The sequence below is a fragment of the Eptatretus burgeri genome, chromosome 12 (assembly GCF_056783735.1).
Source record: "Eptatretus burgeri isolate ZD-2024b chromosome 12, Ebu_testis_v1, whole genome shotgun sequence".
Lineage (NCBI taxonomy): Eukaryota > Metazoa > Chordata > Myxini > Myxiniformes > Myxinidae > Eptatretus > Eptatretus burgeri.
In genome coordinates this window covers 61,202,906-61,220,425 of record NC_140972.1, presented here as the reverse complement: position 1 = coordinate 61,220,425, position 17,520 = coordinate 61,202,906, and the positions used below count along the sequence as shown (strand labels likewise).

The 17,520-nt window shown below is 42.9% G+C and overlaps 1 protein-coding gene across 3 annotated transcripts in view; it reads right to left on the bottom strand.

The window, feature by feature from the left end:
* LOC147015727 (leucine zipper putative tumor suppressor 2 homolog) overlaps positions 1–17,520 on the bottom strand; it is a 117,698-nt gene that overhangs the window by 70,651 nt on the left and 29,527 nt on the right. The gene's annotated exons all lie outside the window — the stretch shown is intronic.

The following is a 17,520-nucleotide window of genomic DNA, read 5'->3' as shown; positions in this document are numbered from 1 at the left end:
TTTATAAAAAATATTATTACACTAGTCTTTCAAAAACGATAAATGTATAAACAGGCGAGCATTGGGTGGCTTTGACACCAACTGTCTGGTTTATAAAGTTGGGACGCAGTACCCCAAATGACGTGTCTTGCTTTAATGCAAGTGCTGAAAATCAACATGGGCACAAGTGGGAGGACAAAGAGGGCTGAAGGTGGGCCTGCGATTGATTATGAAATTTTGGAATATCATGGTGGTTCATTTTAAATTTATTTCAGACTTTTCCCCTCAACCTGCACTAACTATTGGTCTGCAGACATGGCAGAACATCTGGATTTGCAGTTGCATGAAGCACCCTCTGACTGGTTCAAAATGACCGTTGCTCAATCCGGTGGACTGTTTAGAACGGGGAGTGTGAGTGAAGTACAGGGAGAGGGAATTTAAGGAGGAGCACCCACAGGAGAAGGGGATTCTGAGTCGGCACTCAAGGGAGAGTGCAGTGGAATGTGGGAGTGCTGAGGTTTGGATGCAATAACATTGGTGTCACAGGACTTTGGGACTGCATTGTACCTAAGCTTCCACAGAATTGGTTATTCTGGCAGTTTAGGAGCAGACAGCGAGAGAGCCCACTCCTGCATGGGGTCTGAAGTGTGCCACTGGCTTTAAATCGGCAGTGTACGCCCTGAGCGGGTGGGTCCTCATTCCGGCGCTTCTTCTGTCTCTCTCCAAGGGTCTGAATCACCACTATGCTGCTCAATGTGCTGTGGATTCCATCAGGGTTTTCTGGCCTGTGTTCATGTTTCATCATTGCTATACCAGCTCCTCAAACAGCCTTGGATAGTTGCAATCACCTCTCCTTTGCCTTGCTCTTTTCCTTCATCTGCTGGCCTGCAACATGTACTTCGTTATTATCATTGCTCATTCATTGTCCGATGTTCTTTAGTTTCTGTTCTTGTGGGAATCAATCCTTACACATCATAGGAATAGAAGTTCCTCCCTGACTCTCAATATCCGACGCGAAAGAAAAAGAAAAAAAAAGTATGATGGTAACTGCAGCTTGCTGTCTTTGCGCTAGGAGGCATGTCTTCACAAGTTGGCAGTGCAGACTGATATACAGCATAGCAACAACAACAAAAACTTGAAGGGCACTCTTACATATTGCCAGATATGCCTCCACCCAGATTATTAAAAAATTATAGATACAATACTGGTCGAAAGTTTTAGAACACTCCCATTTTTCCAGTTTTTACTGAAATTTAAGCAGTTCAAGTCCAGTGAATAACCTGAAATGGTACAAAGCTAAGTGTTAAACTGCCAGAGGTTAAAAAAAAAAGTTTCGGTTACGAAAAACTGAAAAATAATGTAAATTTCAGAATTGTTAAAAAAGGCCCTTTTCAGGGAACAAGTAATGGGTTAGCAACTGCAGCTGTTCTGCAGCAATGGAAGTGAATTAAGCCTTGAAAGTTGATGCAAACAATTCCTACAGGTGTCCCAACTTTTGTTGATTAGTTACACCCTCTGTCTGTATAAAATCAGTGTTGGAACAGACTGTGTTGCTACACCCTCTGAAGTATTATTTGGACAATATTGCACTGCAGGAAGTAGTATGTTGCCATCATAATGGCAAGAAAAAGGCAATTAACAAAGGAAGACAGACAGACCATTATCTATATACAGTATTACTAAAACTCTCATCATGTATGTATGCTCCCGAAATACAGCCAAAACGGTACAAGATAGTGCAAAAAAGTTAAGGGCCACCTTACTCACCATTCTCCTGCGGTGTGCAGTATCGTTTTGTTCAAATCGGGCAACGAAAAAAATTGTTAAAAAAATCAATTCCCGATTCAGTCAAGTGCAATATTGCACTTGCATGAAGTACTCTTTGGGAGAATTTGAACAATGCAAACAACCTCAACAGTATAGTTTGCTGGAGCTATCTTTTTTTTGTTTTCTTCAAATGATTTCTTTTAAAATCTCAAACATTTAGTATCGACGAAGAACGATTTATTTTTAAGCATAAAATAAACATCGCCATTTTCATCTAATACTTCCGTGTTCATTAATAAATAAAATTGTGTTTAGAAGATTACGCACAATAATTTCTTCGACTTTCTTTTCTCCAGTTTTTTTTTTTTTTACAATTGACGCGCAATATCAAGTTTCGTTGAAATCGGGCAACAAAAAAAATTATTAAAAAATCAATTCCCGATTCAGTCAAGGACTCTTCGGGATTATTTGATCAATGCAAACAACCTCAGCGGTGTAGTTCGCTGGAGCTATCTTTTTTTTTAATCAACCAATGTCACAATGGGAACCCAACGGGTTCACGGGTCATCTATTAACCCTTAAAAGTGTAGGTCTTTCCTTTAGAGAAATTGCAAAGCAAGCCAAGGTGTCAGTGAGTACAGTTTCCTACACCATCAAAAGGCACTTGGAAACTGGAAGAAACTCTGACAGGAAGAGGTCTGGCAGACCCAAAGCCACAACACAATCAGAAGACTACTTTCTAAGAGTCAACAACATGCGTGATCAGTGGCTCACAGGACAGGAGCTTCAAGCACAGCTTAACACTGGTCGAAGTAAGGATGTCTCAGTTTCAACTGCGAAGAGAAGACTTTGAGCTGTAGGTTTGACAGGACGAGTGGCAGTAAGAAAGCCATTGCTAAGATGGCAAAATAAGAAAAAGAGGCTTGCCTGGGCCATAAACCATTGCCAGTGGACTACTGAAAACTGGAAGAAGGTCTTATGGACCGATGAATCAAAATTTGAAATCTTCGGTTCATCACTCAGGGTTTTTGTGCACCATCGAGTCGGTGAAATGATGGTCCTCAGTGTGTAACACCAAGTGTCAAACATGGAGGAGGAAGCGTGATGATCTGGGGCTCTTTTGCTGGATCCAGAGTCGGCGACTTGCACAGAGTGACTGGCACCCCAAACCAAAAGGGCTACCACAGCATTTTGCAGTGCCATGCAATACCCTCTGGTCTATGCCTAGTTGGTCAGGGGTTCATCCTACAGCAAGATAACGACCCAAAACATACCTCCAGGCTATGTGAGAACTAGCCTCAAAGAAAAGAACAAGACGGTAGGCTTCAAATCATGGAATGGCCAGCACAGTCTACAGACTTAAACCCTATTGAGCTGGTTTGGGATCAACTGGACAGAAGGGTGAAAGCAAAGCAACCTACAAGTGCAACACATTTGTGGGAACTTTGGCAACAGTGTTGGGAAGAACTTTCCGAACAAGATTTGATTTCCATTGTACAAAGAATACCATGAGTATGTTCGGCTGTTATATCTGTAAAAGGTGGCTACTTTGATGATGAGTCAAAATTTCGATTAAATTTTGTTCAACAAAACGATTCCATGATTTATTTTTTGTCTGCAATTGTTTATTTGTTCTATGCTTTAATTTCAGAGTACATTGCAACATTAAACTGCTTAAATTTCAGTAAAAACTGGAAAAATGGGGGAGTTCTAAAACTTTTGACTGATAGTGCACTTGAACCAATTTTGATTTAAATCCCTGAACCCAGATTCAAAATATTAAATAATTATGGCTGTCAGACCATGCATCTGATAAGGTTTAAATTTAAAAGATAAATTCCACACGTCTCCTCGATCATAACTGTGATGTGAAACAACGATTGATGAAGCATTTCAAGAGAAATTTTTGAAGATTTTCGTTCAATAAAATATGCCTGCCAGACCATGTGACCTACGATATATTCGTGAACACCCTGGTATGCCCAAGGCTTGGGGAACATGCGGGTGAAGTTTCCCCTCGATGTGTCAAACCGTTCTGGAGAAGATTTAAATTTTTTAAAGACCCCAATGTTTTAATGGTGTGAACAAACTTTGGTACATGACGGGTGATGAAGGTTGTGGTCAAATTTCATCAAAATTGTGTGTGTAGTTTCGGAGAACAAAGCAAATACATATTTTGGGGGGTCACCCCTTGTCATCTCCCTTCGGGCCTGATTTTTTTAATGCCATGAACAATGTTTGATACATACCAGGTGATGAAGGTTGTGGAAAAGTTTCATCGAAATCGTGTGTGTAGTTTCAGAGAAGAAGTTGCAAGTATTTATGGACGGACGGACGGACGGACGACGCGTCATCCCATAAGCTCCCAGAACTACGTTCCATTTCACCGAAGAATTAAAACTTTTTCCTACTGTCATGTGCTCATTTTTGGTGACCTGACAGCTTGAGTGACTTGATGATCTCAGCTACTCAGGAATACAATTCACCAAATATATCCTGCAAACTACCTTGTACCAAAGAGCATGTTATTCTTGATGATAGTTCACCCCTTGCTTGATCTTCATGCACAAGAAGAATGCATGTGGAAGAAAAGCATCTATATACGAGTGGGAGGAGGGGAGCATGGAATACAGGAAGTGCTAGTTAGCAATGTAACATTACTGGAGTTTTGTGGTCGAATTACAGAGCTAGTAAAAAATAATTATACAAGGAGGTGAGTTGCACTTTGTTTAAGATTATGCAGTTTCATGCACAGCCATGAGATGGAAAGCAAACCTCATGATAAAAGCTGCACATTCAAACAGTTACTGAAGATGTCTCGAAAAACTAAACAACCCCTCAGGGGCATTGTTCAAGCCAACATTTAAAGCTTCATTCTTGTAAACAGGTCACTATCTTCCAGCAAAAATCAGGAAAATAAAACATAGGAGCAATAACCCTGGGCGCTCACCTGGTAGAATAATAATACTGAGGGGGAAGTCAATGTGGGACGGAATCATCAAAATGCACCTACAAATGAACCAAAGTTATAGCAAATACCTATTTGAGGGGCAACCACTCCCCCCCCCCCCCATGTAAATCCCCTTCGACCACGATTATTTAAATAGTGTGAACAAAATTTGGTACATCACGGGTGATGAAGGTTGTGGTCAAGTTTCATCAAAATCGTGTGTGTAGTTTCAGAGAAGTTGCGAGTGTTTATGCACAGACGGACGGATGCCATGATGTCCCATAAGCTCTCGGAATTACGTTCCAGGTGAGCTAAATAAAAAAAAAACTTCAAAATGTACGGCTTTCGGCCACACCTTTACACTGTTCGACTCCATGAGATATTTGAAAGTGCTGGAGCTTGATGATGGATTGGTAAGATGCACAGTTCCCGTTGGCGTAAGAAAGTCTATTACGTAATAGGTTTGAGGAATTGCAGAGTTAGCCAGTACCAGTAATACTAACTACCACACAATTTTCTGATCAAAGTGATTTTGCTTGATTTAAAAGTGACATTTGTACCTGTAGGATGGGCATATTAAGGATATTTCAGTGGGATCACTTAATCTTTGCAGGCAGGATATTGCATCAACGGGTAAGCCGTCTTTCTAAGGGGATGTCAAGCCAGCTGGTCCTGTCTGCTAACATTCATTTGTGGGCATTAAAGATCACCCGGTGCCTTTTGAAAAGGGTCGGCCATTGTGTGTCAATACACCGGAATACTAGTGGAGATGATGGTGGAGAAGATAAAAACAATGGATTTTGTGAACCGTGGGTCAATACGAGTACTTTTACCATCGTGGGAAACGTGTTATGGCTGACCTTTGAAGCTTTTGCTCTGTCGAAGGGCTGACGCTTCAAACGCCAGCCGCACCTCATTTCCCATGACTATAAACATGCTCTTATCAACTTTTAGTCGATAAAATCCATTGTTTACCAATAAGCTGACCAAATTCTAAATTCCTGCCCAAATCTATGGGGCACTGCATCAGCAGCACAGCTGTGCACAAAGAGAAGATGCAACCAGCAGCTAGGTGCTATGTATGCATGAAGAAAAAGCAGTACAATGCTAACCTTAACAATACCTTGAACACAAACCTTAATACCTGTTAATAAATTTTTCAGTTCTAGTTATGATACCACTGTAAAAACCAGTGAAATAACATTACTGGTAAAACAGCATGAAGTTAAATGTTAGTGATACATGCTCAGTATCCACCGGACATTTGAATAGCTTTGCTGATGCGATTTGAAATTTCCAAACTGATCTTGGGCGATATTGGCACCATACCAATAAAAACAAATGGGGGCAATACTCCTGGGAGCTGGGTGCTCACCTGGTAGAATAACTATACTGAGGAAGTCAACGTGGGACAAAATCAGCAAAATGTACCAATGAACTAATGCTATAGCAATTGCCTATTTGGGGGGGGAGGGGGGGCAATCACATAAATCCCCTCCCCCACCCCTGTAAAGCCCCTTCGACCCTGATTTTTTAAAAATAGTGTGAACAAACTTTGGTACATCATGGGTGATGAAGGTTGGAATGAAGTTTCATCGGAATTGTGTGTCGTTTCTGAGAAAGAAGGCAAATATCTATTTTGGGTGGCAACCCCCTAGAAGCCCCTTAGAACCTGATTGTTTTAATGCCACGAACAAACTTTGGTACATCACGGGTGATGAATGTTGTGGTCAAGTTTCATCAAAATCGTATGCGTCGCTTCAGAGAAGAAGTTGCAAGTATTTGCGGATGGACGGACGGACCGATGGACTGACGACACTCCATCCCATAAGCTCCCTGGTACTACGTTCCAGGTGATCTAAAAGCTGAGTACTCCCTTCGGTGCCCGGCAATGACGTCATGCATCGCCTGGATATGGAATTGGAATGAAGCCCTGACCAATTACGATGTAGTATACAAATACAAATTGTACTTCAACCTAGCTTTATCGTTTATCAGCTGAACGAAACAATTCAAAAAGCTTTTTGCGCAACACAGGACGCTTCTCTGTGAAATGTTAAGGAAAACACATCAGGATATCGAAGATATGGTGTTTATTGGTCTACTACTACTTCTACCACTACTGCTGCTACTACTATTCCCATTTTGCACAATCGACTGGGGAAAAACTTTGCCAAAGTCTTTCACGAACAGGCTGGCCAAACCTGACATTCAACTGAAGGTGATCTGGGTAGGAATTTTTGATTTGTTCAGGGTCTCGACCATAACTCATGAAAGACACTGTTCATGAAAGATCCTGGTGGGTGAGCTCTTTAACGTCCACTAACTAATGCTGCAGACAGGACATCCGGCTTAACCTCTGTTTAAGGGACGGCGCACCTTGAAATACAACACCCTGTCTGTGAAGCAACAATCCGACAGTTTAGAGTCGGGTCAGGAATCAAACCCAGACGAGACAGCTGAAAAGTAAGTGTGCTGCCTCTGGATCATCATGATGGATTTTTGTCTGCATTAAATAATATTTCAAAAATAAATCATGCATTCCTTAAATACTTAAGATAATGTTTGTTACAATCAAGGGATGTTTCTGTTTATGAGAGCGAACAGCCTGGTGTTGGCTCAGTGGTTAGGGTGGTGGCTTAGGATCCTAGGGTCCTGAGTTCAAGCCCTCTCGGCCACTGAATTCATACACCAGGGGGTTGACTCAGCCTGTCATCCTTCCGAGGTCGGCGAAATGAGTACCAGTTTCAGTGTGTTTACTGGTAGAGGGGCACTGCATCAGTGACACAATCGTGCTTCAAGAAATGATAGCTACCCCGGCAGCTAAGCTGCCATACGACCACCATGAGAGCTTACGGTGGCTGCCTTCTGTGTAGTTGATGAACAACAGCTTCTGTTTTTTTTGTGTCCATAGTCGAGGCTCGTGGAAGAGCTAGTACTGGTACACTGAATGGATCAAGATGCAACAGGACAAAAGCAACAGCAGAGATAGGGGGGACAGAGGGAGGTAGACAAACAATGGGTGTGGGAAGGAGTGGGGGTAGGGGGGGCAGGTGAAGATGCATGGGGTGGACAGGAAGGATACTGAAGGGAATTCTCTGGATGGAAAACTGGAAAAATTGGAGGATGGATTGGGGTGGGATGGGGGAGTGGGGGGAGGGTTAACGAGGGAAGAAAAGATCATGGTTTTGGATTATGAGAATGTAAAAAAAAACACACACACGTTGGGTTTCTGGTATTTTCACTATTCATCACGATCACTCCACACATATAGATAATAATGTTCAAAATGATAAACAAAAGGTACAACAGTGTTGCCAGCACTCTCTAGTTATTGGTAATTCTGAAATAAGTCTGTTTGGTGTTCCCATCTGAGCACTTATCTCATGCTGCTGGGATTCCACATTCATATCCCATTCAACGTGTTAATTTGTTCATCGTCTCTAAATGTCATCGGCCCACGAGCGATTTATGTACAATCTCAAGCAAGTGGACAAATAAAAACCCCAAAAATCTGTGGTTCTGATCCAACAAGTAGCGGTTTTACATATAAAAATTGGAACGGCACTCTGTGCTCCACCAGGCCGAACAATTTATGTTTTGAAGCCCACTGATGGACCTGATCCTAAACCAAATTCTGATCGGCTTGTTCTTGTCACCTGACCAACTGGCCCACCTAGTTTTGTCATACAGTAATCCGTCCATAAATGTTTGAGATATCATGCTAAATATAGTTTTTGAGTCTATCTCTCAATTATGAAGAATCAATTAAAACAATCACAGTTTCCTCCCCTAGGAGTACTTCAATTGGCTGCAACTTCCCCTCCACTCCCACCTCTTGTTTGTCTGTGTGCTGTCCAGTCTTCCAAACAATGACTCATTCATCTACATCTCTCTCAGACATGGACCATCTTTTAACCACTCATCCCAACTCTCTCTCTCTCTTCCTCATATGTGGTGATTTCAATTGTCACCATGCTAATTGGCTGGGTGGGTGTTGGTACCTCTCTCTCATAATTAGCCATGACACTTCAGCAAACGACTTCTGTGATCCATGGGACTGACTCGATCTGTGAACTTTCCAACCTGGATTTCTCCAAATGGAAAATTCTCCCTTCTGGACTTGGTGATGACTAACTTTCCCACAAATGTCCTCTGTTCCAATAGGTTCGTCTGATGATGTGATTGTGAAAGACAACCTACATCTCTCTCGCTATTCTTTGAGAGTTGCCTCAATGCCGAGTCTGGCATTTCACTCAAGCAGATTGGCAGGGACTGGAAGCAGCCATCTCTCTTAAGGACTGGTCTCCCATATTTATTGCCCCTGATATTAACTAAGCCTGGGAATTCTTCCACAGAAACCAACTCTCATGCACACATTCATCCCATCCAATCTCATCAGTTATCCCACAATTCTTCCCACCCATGGTACACTGAATCCTGTGGTGAGGCAGTTGCTCTGAAACAACTTGCCTTCTCTTCCTGAAAGGCAACTCTGACTGAAGGCAATCTCAATGCATTCCAAAAAAGTCCGCAACAAGTGTGTGTCAACTCACAGGAGAGCCAGACAACAACATCTGTCCAAACTCAAGATTGAACTTTCAAACTTATCTCCCTCCTTGAACACTTGGTGGCACCTTGTTAAGTCTGTCTCTGGTGTATACTAGCCTTGTACCACTTCCCCCTCTTCAAATGGCACCACAGCCGACTCTCCTCGTGAGAAGGCCGAATGCCTCAATTCTGAGTTTGCTTCCAAATGTTGTCCCCAATCCCTCACTCTCTGTATCCACCCCACCCAGTCCCACCCAACTGCTCTTGGACTCTGTGTCTTTCACCAATTTAGATTCAGACCAGGTCACTCTACCTTGGACATGCTGCTTCTACTCTGCCAAAATGTATGAAGGCCTTCAATGTCAGACATGAGATCAGGGCAGTCTTTCTGGACATATCTCATGCTTTTGTTACAGTCGGGCATCCTGCCTTGCTCTCCAAACTCTCTGCCTGTGGCATGCAAGGCCAACCACCACATGGCTTCCTGACTTCCTCTGATCTTGTAGCCAACGTGTGGAACTCAACGGAATCCTTTCATCTCCTTTCCCTGTCAAGGCTGGAGTGCCCAAAGACAGTATTCTGAGCCAAGTCCTATTCCTGATCTTCATAAATGATTTATCTGACTCTCTATTTATTTGTCGATGACTTCACCCTCTGCCATGACATCCCTCATCTTTCAGACAGGCAGGCTGCAGCCTTTTCCCTCTCATCAGACCATGAAAAAAAAAAACAACTCACAAGCTGGTCAAACACTTGGAATTTCAATCCAGACAAATCTCTCACTCTCTCTCTTCGAAAGGGCCTTCTGGCAACTCCCCCCACCCCCCCCCCCCCACATCTACTCTCTTAACAATTCTCTAGAGGAAGTTGAGTCACATAAACTCCTGGGTTGAAACCATATTTCATAGTTGGCCTACAAAGCCAGTTGCCGACTGGGCATCCTCCATCATTCAAAGTCCTTCCTTGGCACACTTAAACTCCTATCCACCAACAAGGCCTTCATCCGCAGCTGGGTGGAGTACTGCCCTCCTCTCTGGGCTGGCTCCCTGACCTCACACCTTTCTCAACTTGACGCCATTGAAATCAAGCCCTTCAATATCAATGGAATCCCCTACACTGAAATGGTCTATCGCAGACAGGTCGATGGTCTCTCTGTCTTCTTCCGCCTCATTTCTGGTCTTGCACCCTCTGCTCTTTCTGTGCTTTGTCCTTCCCAGGTTTCTGCAGGATGCACACGGTCCACTATCAACCCCCTTCTGGTGAAACTACCTAAATTCAGGATCACTGCTCACCTCCACTCATTCATTCTTCTTCCACCCTCCCCCCCCCGACCTCCACCACGAGTATAGAACCAACTTCCACATTCTCTTCAATCTCATTCCTCCCTCCAGGTCTTCAAGACAGCTGTTTTCCAACTTCTCAGATTGTCTCCAATCCCAAACCATGATGTTTTCTACCCTCAATAACACCACCCCAAGCACTCCTTTCAAATTTCCAGTTTTTCCTTCCCGAAAGTTTCCTTCTGAATCCATCTTGTCCTCCCCATGCATCATTTCCTGCCTCCCATTCATTGTTTGTCAAAGTCTCCCTCTATCTTGTCCTTTAATGCCACTGATTTTGTTTCACCCCTCTCTCTACATTTCCTTTTGTCCTGTTACGTCTTGATCCATTCAGTGTACTAGCTCGAAAAGTTGAGGACGGATTCGGAAGAAATTTAGTGGACAGGTTGGGTGTGTGACAAAATCGAATGGATTAGATTTTGGTGACGATCCGAACCCGGATCTGAATACGATAATTTTTAAAATTATTTTTAAAGTGATTCTTCACCATGAGAGATTGGGCCAAAAACAAGATATAAGTATGATATTTCAAAGAGTGGTGGATGAGTTGGGAAGATTTTGGTGACAAGAAAAAGCCAATTAGATTTTGGTTAAGGTCCAGATCCAGCCTATCAGTGGGATAAAAAACGTAATCTGTTCAGCCTGGCGTAGATATGCGCTCTACCGAGTGCCGTTCTAGTTAATAGATGTAATTAATAGATGCAGTCATGATCCAATAAAATGCGCAATTAATAGACGTACTCACAGTTCAACTCATGCCCAAACAGTATGTAATTAATAGACATACCCATATGGGTCGACCGAGGCTTCACCTCGACGAAGGTTCACCGTCCACCGAGGTTTTTCAATTTAAATATAATATATTATACAGATATCAAGTGAATCAGATGCAAATAGACGATTGATGTGACCGTGACCTTTACCCTTTTCACATGTTGACCTCAAACACAAGAGCCTTTTTGCTTGTGACTACACCTCTACAAGGTGGTTACGTGTCATGGAGATCAGAGTATAAATGTGATCTGGGGGCGACTGACATACAAACAGACAGACAAACAGTGGCGGAGGTAAAAAGATGGAAGATAACAGCTGCACTTTGTAAGTTGTGAAAAAATCATCTATTGAATGATTTGAACATTGGATACCGTTTAAAGACACTATATTCTGAAGTTGCTGTTGTGAACAACAGAGGGAGACAGAGTTAAAATCAGAGCAAAGGTTAGGATCGAAAGAAATATTATATAATATCATTCAGTTTTTTTCCTCTACCAAAGCTTGCAGACTCAGAAATGAAAGCCTCGTGTTGGTTTTCCCACAGGTATCCATGGGAAATTAATCACACCTGTTTCCAATAATTGCTCTTGTGAAATGTAATCCTGAGCAAACATGTCTTGCCAAATAGCCAGTGCTGTCCATCAGATTTGATTAAGATTATTTTACGAGAATAAATGGTATTTTACTGGGATTCCACCGAGATGAACAAAACGTAGACAAAACAAGAACATGATGAGAAACAAAATAATGGAAAAAGTAGAAAGTAGAATTTGAGTGAATGCTTCGGCTCACGTTAGATGTCAACCCACTGTTAGGTGAGAGAGAAAGAGAGAAAGAGAGAAAGAGAGAAAGAGAGAAAGAGAGAAAGAGAGAAAGAGAGAAAGAGAGAAAGAGAGAAAGAGAGAAAGAGAGAAAGAGAGAAAGAGAGAAAGAGAGAAAGAGAGAAAGAGAGAAAGAGAGAAAGAGAGAAAGAGAGAAAGAGAGAAAGAGAGAAAGAGAGAAAGAGAGAAAGAGAGAAAGAGAGAAAGAGAGAAAGAGAGAAAGAGAGAAAGAGAGAAAGAGAGAAAGAGAGAGAAAGAGAGAAAGAGAGAAAGAGAGAAAGAGAGAAAGAGAGAAAGAGAGAAAGAGAGAAAGAGAGAAAGAGAGAAAGAGAGAAAGAGAGAAAGAGAGAAAGAGAGAAAGAGAGAAAGAGAGAAAGAGAGAAAGAGAGAAAGAGAGAAAGAGAGAAAGAGAGAAAGAGAGAAAGAGAGAAAGAGAGAAAGAGAGAAAGAGAGAAAGAGAGAAAGAGAGAAAGAGAGAAAGAGAGAAAGAGAGAAAGAGAGAAAGAGAGAAAGAGAGAAAGAGAGAAAGAGAGAAAGAGAGAAAGAGAGAAAGAGAGAAAGAGAGAAAGAGAGAAAGAGAGAAAGAGAGAAAGAGAGAAAGAGAGAAAGAGAGAAAGAGAGAAAGAGAGAAAGAGAGAAAGAGAGAAAGAGAGAAAGAGAGAGAGAGAGAGAGAGAGAGAGAGAGAGAGAGAGAGAGAGAGAGAGAGAGAGAGAGAGAGAGAGAGAGAGAGAGAGAGAGAGAGAGAGAGAGAGAGAGAGAGAGAGAGAGAGAGAGAGAAAGATAGACAACATCAGATGTTTCAAACTCGAGTTATGGTTTGCAAAAGGAATTTCAAAGGACACATGACCTTCGACCTGTTCAATATAAAACTGAATGGGTTCATCTTTGTACATTACAATCAACAAGTCTGTTAAGTCTGGTTGCTCAATAACTTGTGAACCACTCTTGAGTGGTTCATAAGTTACAGCAGTAGCACAGATTTTCAAGTAAAGGGCACTTGACCTTTTGAACCCAAAAATTATTTAGTTAATCTGTGTATTACAGTCCATAGTTATGCTAAGTTTGGTCAAAATCCCTTCAGTGGTTCACAAGTTATCATGGTAACAAAAATCTGTTACCTTCAGCTGGAAGTCACATGACCTTTGACCTTTGCCCCCAAAATCTAATCAGTCCATCCTTGCATGATAATACACCTTTGTACCAAATTTGACAAAAATCCCTTCATTCGTTCACAAGTTATAGTGGTAACAAAAATTGATCACGGACAGACAGACAACCCGCAAACATAATGCCTCCGGTGGCAGAGGCATAAAAAATGTCAACGCATGAAAAGATTTTCTGTCTTATCTCAATAATCAAATGATGACCCCGTGGTTGCAGGGGTGTGTTCCATTAGCAATTGGCTTGCTATCGCTTGCCAAGCCAGCCGTTCCATATCAAGCGCTTTGTAACTTGCCAGCCGCTTGGCAAGCGATCAAGGGAGGTGCTTGCCAAGCAGTAAGCAAGCCGTTTGCAAACAGAACACACCCACTTATGTTTGCAAAATGGCCGCCGTAGTCAGATTCAAACCGATTTACCATGGCTATTTCTTCAATTCTATCGTCACAGAGGACGATATTGAAACGTGCAGTTCATACTTTTTTCGTTACTTCTACTTTTCAACCTAATGATTTGACATCTACAAACACGATATAAAACCCCTTCACATTGTTTGCATTGGAGGCCCCCATGTTGTTAAGCAGTGCCAAGCACTCCGTTCCGTTTGAGTGCTTCCTTGAGCGCTTTGAATCAAGCAAACCGCTTGCCAACGGAACACGCCCCAGTAAGTAACATTTCACAAACCAGTGATTGATGTTTGAAGTGAAAACTAAATCAGTCTATTTTGAAAGTATTATTATGATGAAGAAGGATGTTCAGAAAACGTTGAGGATGTTTATCGTCAGGTCGGGAATCATATCTGTATTGATGTACAAATCACATCCAAGGTCCGTCTAAAAAGTAACGGGACTGAGCCTGCTGTGTGCTCCACTTACACAACTTGAAGGAACGGGTTGCGTCACAGTCTTTCGCAACATTCCAGCAATATATATGATTGGTGATGGTTGACTGCGCTCATTGTGTGATTTTTTACAGGTCGTGCTTTACACGTTGTCTGGTCTGAGTCGTCGCGCTATGAGTCGTGAGCAGAGAGCCAATCTGAAGGTTCTTGCCAAGCTTGGCAAAACACCTTCTGAATCCTTCACGATGCTGCAGCAAGTCTACGGGGAAGAAACTATGTCACGTTTACGTGCATTTGAATGGCACAAGAGGTTCAAAGAGGGACGGGAGGAGGTTGAAGACAATCCACGGTCTTGAAGACCTTGAACGAGCATAATGGCGGACAACATCGAGCGTGTGAAGCAGATGGTGCACGCAGATCGTCGACTCACAGTTCAGATGATTACTGAGGAACTCTCCATCAACAAGGACAGTCTGGAGCATCACCACTAAAAATCTCGAAATGTGCAAGATGTGCACAAAGATGGTCACAAAGCTGTTGTCCGAGGACCAGAAACAGCAGAGAGTCACTGTCTGTCACGACATTATCGAGCACCTCGAGGACGATACAGACCTGCTCGGGAGAGTCATTACTGGTGATGAATCATGGGTATTCGAATACGATCCCGAGACCAAACGGCAGAGTCGTCGGTGGAAAAGTCCGGCATCACCTAGATCAAAGAAAGCAAGGATGTCGAAGTCGAAGATCAAGGTGATGCTCATCGCGCTTTTTGACATCAAGGGCATCGTCCACTTCGAGTTTCTACCACAGGGTCAAACAGTGAATCGATACGTGTACAAGGAAATCCTCCTGCGCCTCATGAGATCAGTCCGGGACAAGAGGAGGGATCTGTGGGAGAACAACGCCTGGGTGCTCCACCACGACAATGCTCCTGCTCACAGTGCCCTGAGTATCCGACAGTTTCTGGCGGAGAGGAACGTGCCAACTCTGGAACAACCCCCATATTCACCAGACTTGGCCCCTTGTGATTTTTTTCCTATTGCCCAAGCTCAAGGGGGTGATCAAGGGGACCCGATTTCCTGATGTGGAGGCCATAAAAAGGGCCGTGATGATGGAGCTCCGGAGGATTCCAGGAGAAGCCTTCCAGGAGTGCATCGAAGCGTGGAAGAAGAGGATGGACAAGTGTGTGAGACTGGAGGGAAACTATTTTGAAGGGGTCAAGCTGTGATTTCAATATATTTTTTGGAATAAAATTTCTGTGAAGTCAGTCCCGTTACTTTTTCGACGGACCTTGTATGTATACAGTATGATGAATTAGCAAGCTTGTTGCTCCCTGATGGTGTTGTAAGCTATAGCATCGGTCAAACAAGTTGAAAACAATATTCAGCAGGTAGGAATTTAAATCTCAAGTCATGCTGCTTCAAGTTTATATTTCTGAAATAACTATTTCACACTCTATCCTTTATAATTTAGAAGGATGTCAGTAGACAAAAATGGGCTGGCAGGATGGGGGTGGAAAAGACTCCTTTCTTCTGTCTTGCCTGGGTTCGAATCCCGACCCAGCTACAAACAGTCGTCCCGGTGTTTCACATGCAGGGTGATTCATCAATGTGTGTGCCGTTCCTCGGATGGACGTTAAACTGGGCGTCCCGTCTGCCGGCACTGGTTGGCGGATGTAAAAGATCCCAGGATGTAATTCACAAAGAGTAAGCGAGCCATCGCCGGCACCATGAACACGTTCCAAATTCCTGCCCTAACCTGCAGAGGGTATTGTGTCAGCAGCAGAGCCACACCTTCAGCCAATGATGCTACCCCACAGCCTTGTGCTGCATTCGAAAGAAGAAGAATAAGAAATCAAATAAAATTAATACAGTGTTAGCATCTGCACCTGTAAATCCCAAGTTCCAACATGCTCAGATGGAAAAGCCAAACTAAGGCATCTGTCCTGAAATAGGAAACTTGAAAGTACAGTATTTAATTCTATGTTCATAAACCGATGACTGATGAGGCAGAATCACAATGCTTGTTGCTCCCACATCGCAGGCATTTCGATGGCCTCTCTGTCTTTTTTTACCGCCTCTCCTCCTGTCTCGCTCCCAGCTTTGCTCCCTCTCTCCCAGTCTACCGACCCTCCAGTTTCTCCAGAACTCACATGTTCCTCCAGTTACCAACTGCTGGTTATACATCCAAAATGTCGGCGGAGTAAACACCTTATCTCTTTTGTTCCTCACTTCTTGTGTCTGTGGAACCGTCGTCCTGAGGCTGTTTTGTTCCAATCTCTTCCCTCCGGGCCTTCAAGTTTCTAGAGCACCACCATCAAATGTCATCTCCTATTGTTACCCACAATCTGTTTTTACCCCCATTGACCCTGCTCAGGCAAACCCTTTTTACTTCCAGGTTGCTGCATTTCCTCCCTTCCACTCTCTTTGCTTTTCCTGTTCGTTCTTTCCCTTGCTTATTAAGTTCAACTGTTGCTCCAGTGCCCTACTGTCGGTTCATACACTGTGTGACAATGACCCTCGATCCTTTTGGAAAAAAATAAAAAATAAAAAAAAGTTACAAGGCAATCCAACATAGCAATAGGTTTTCCCAAAAGTTTCAAAATGAGACTGTGAACAACGTCTGGTGAACAGTATAGCTCGAACATGGGATGCTTTGAAGGTTGCAGCGAACCATCAACATTCAGTGATGATGAACTTTTCTTCAGGGAAGTAAAAGGCAACAAGAACATTGTTGATTTATCAAATGGTTTCGTTAAAGTTCAGCAATACTGTTCGAGCACGCTGCACTTCCCAGAGCTGCGAGAAGGAAGCCTTCTGGTCAGTATGCCCGGGAGCTAAAGCCAGAGGTTACGTGATCTGGCAACAGGCCACCCTGTACAGAGATATTTTATCATTGCAAATTTCACTCTGAGTTGTCTTTTAACAATTAGAAATTATGTTGGTTCAAATTTGTTGTGTGGACCAAACCAAGTTTGTAACTATGCAGAAAACCATCCATTTCAAAATTGGTCTTGGCATGAGCATGGTTGGAGTTATATGATCTGCAGTTGACATGAATGTGTAAATGCAGAAACGTGATTAAAAATAAAATTATAAACACCTAAGACGCAAGTTGTTAAACAGTCGCTGCCCTTGGGATACTGGCTTGGTGTGGGTAACGTTTGTTGATTCACTCCCAAGGACTCAGATTGGGCAGGAATGCAGGGTTGGGACAGTTACAGCTTCCAACCTTCTCTTTGAACCTGCAAGGAGTTTTGGTCGTCAGCCCGATAGCAGCCTTGGATGAAATGGTTCAAACCTCAAATTGACTGCCGATACAGCTTCGAGGGTTGTCTA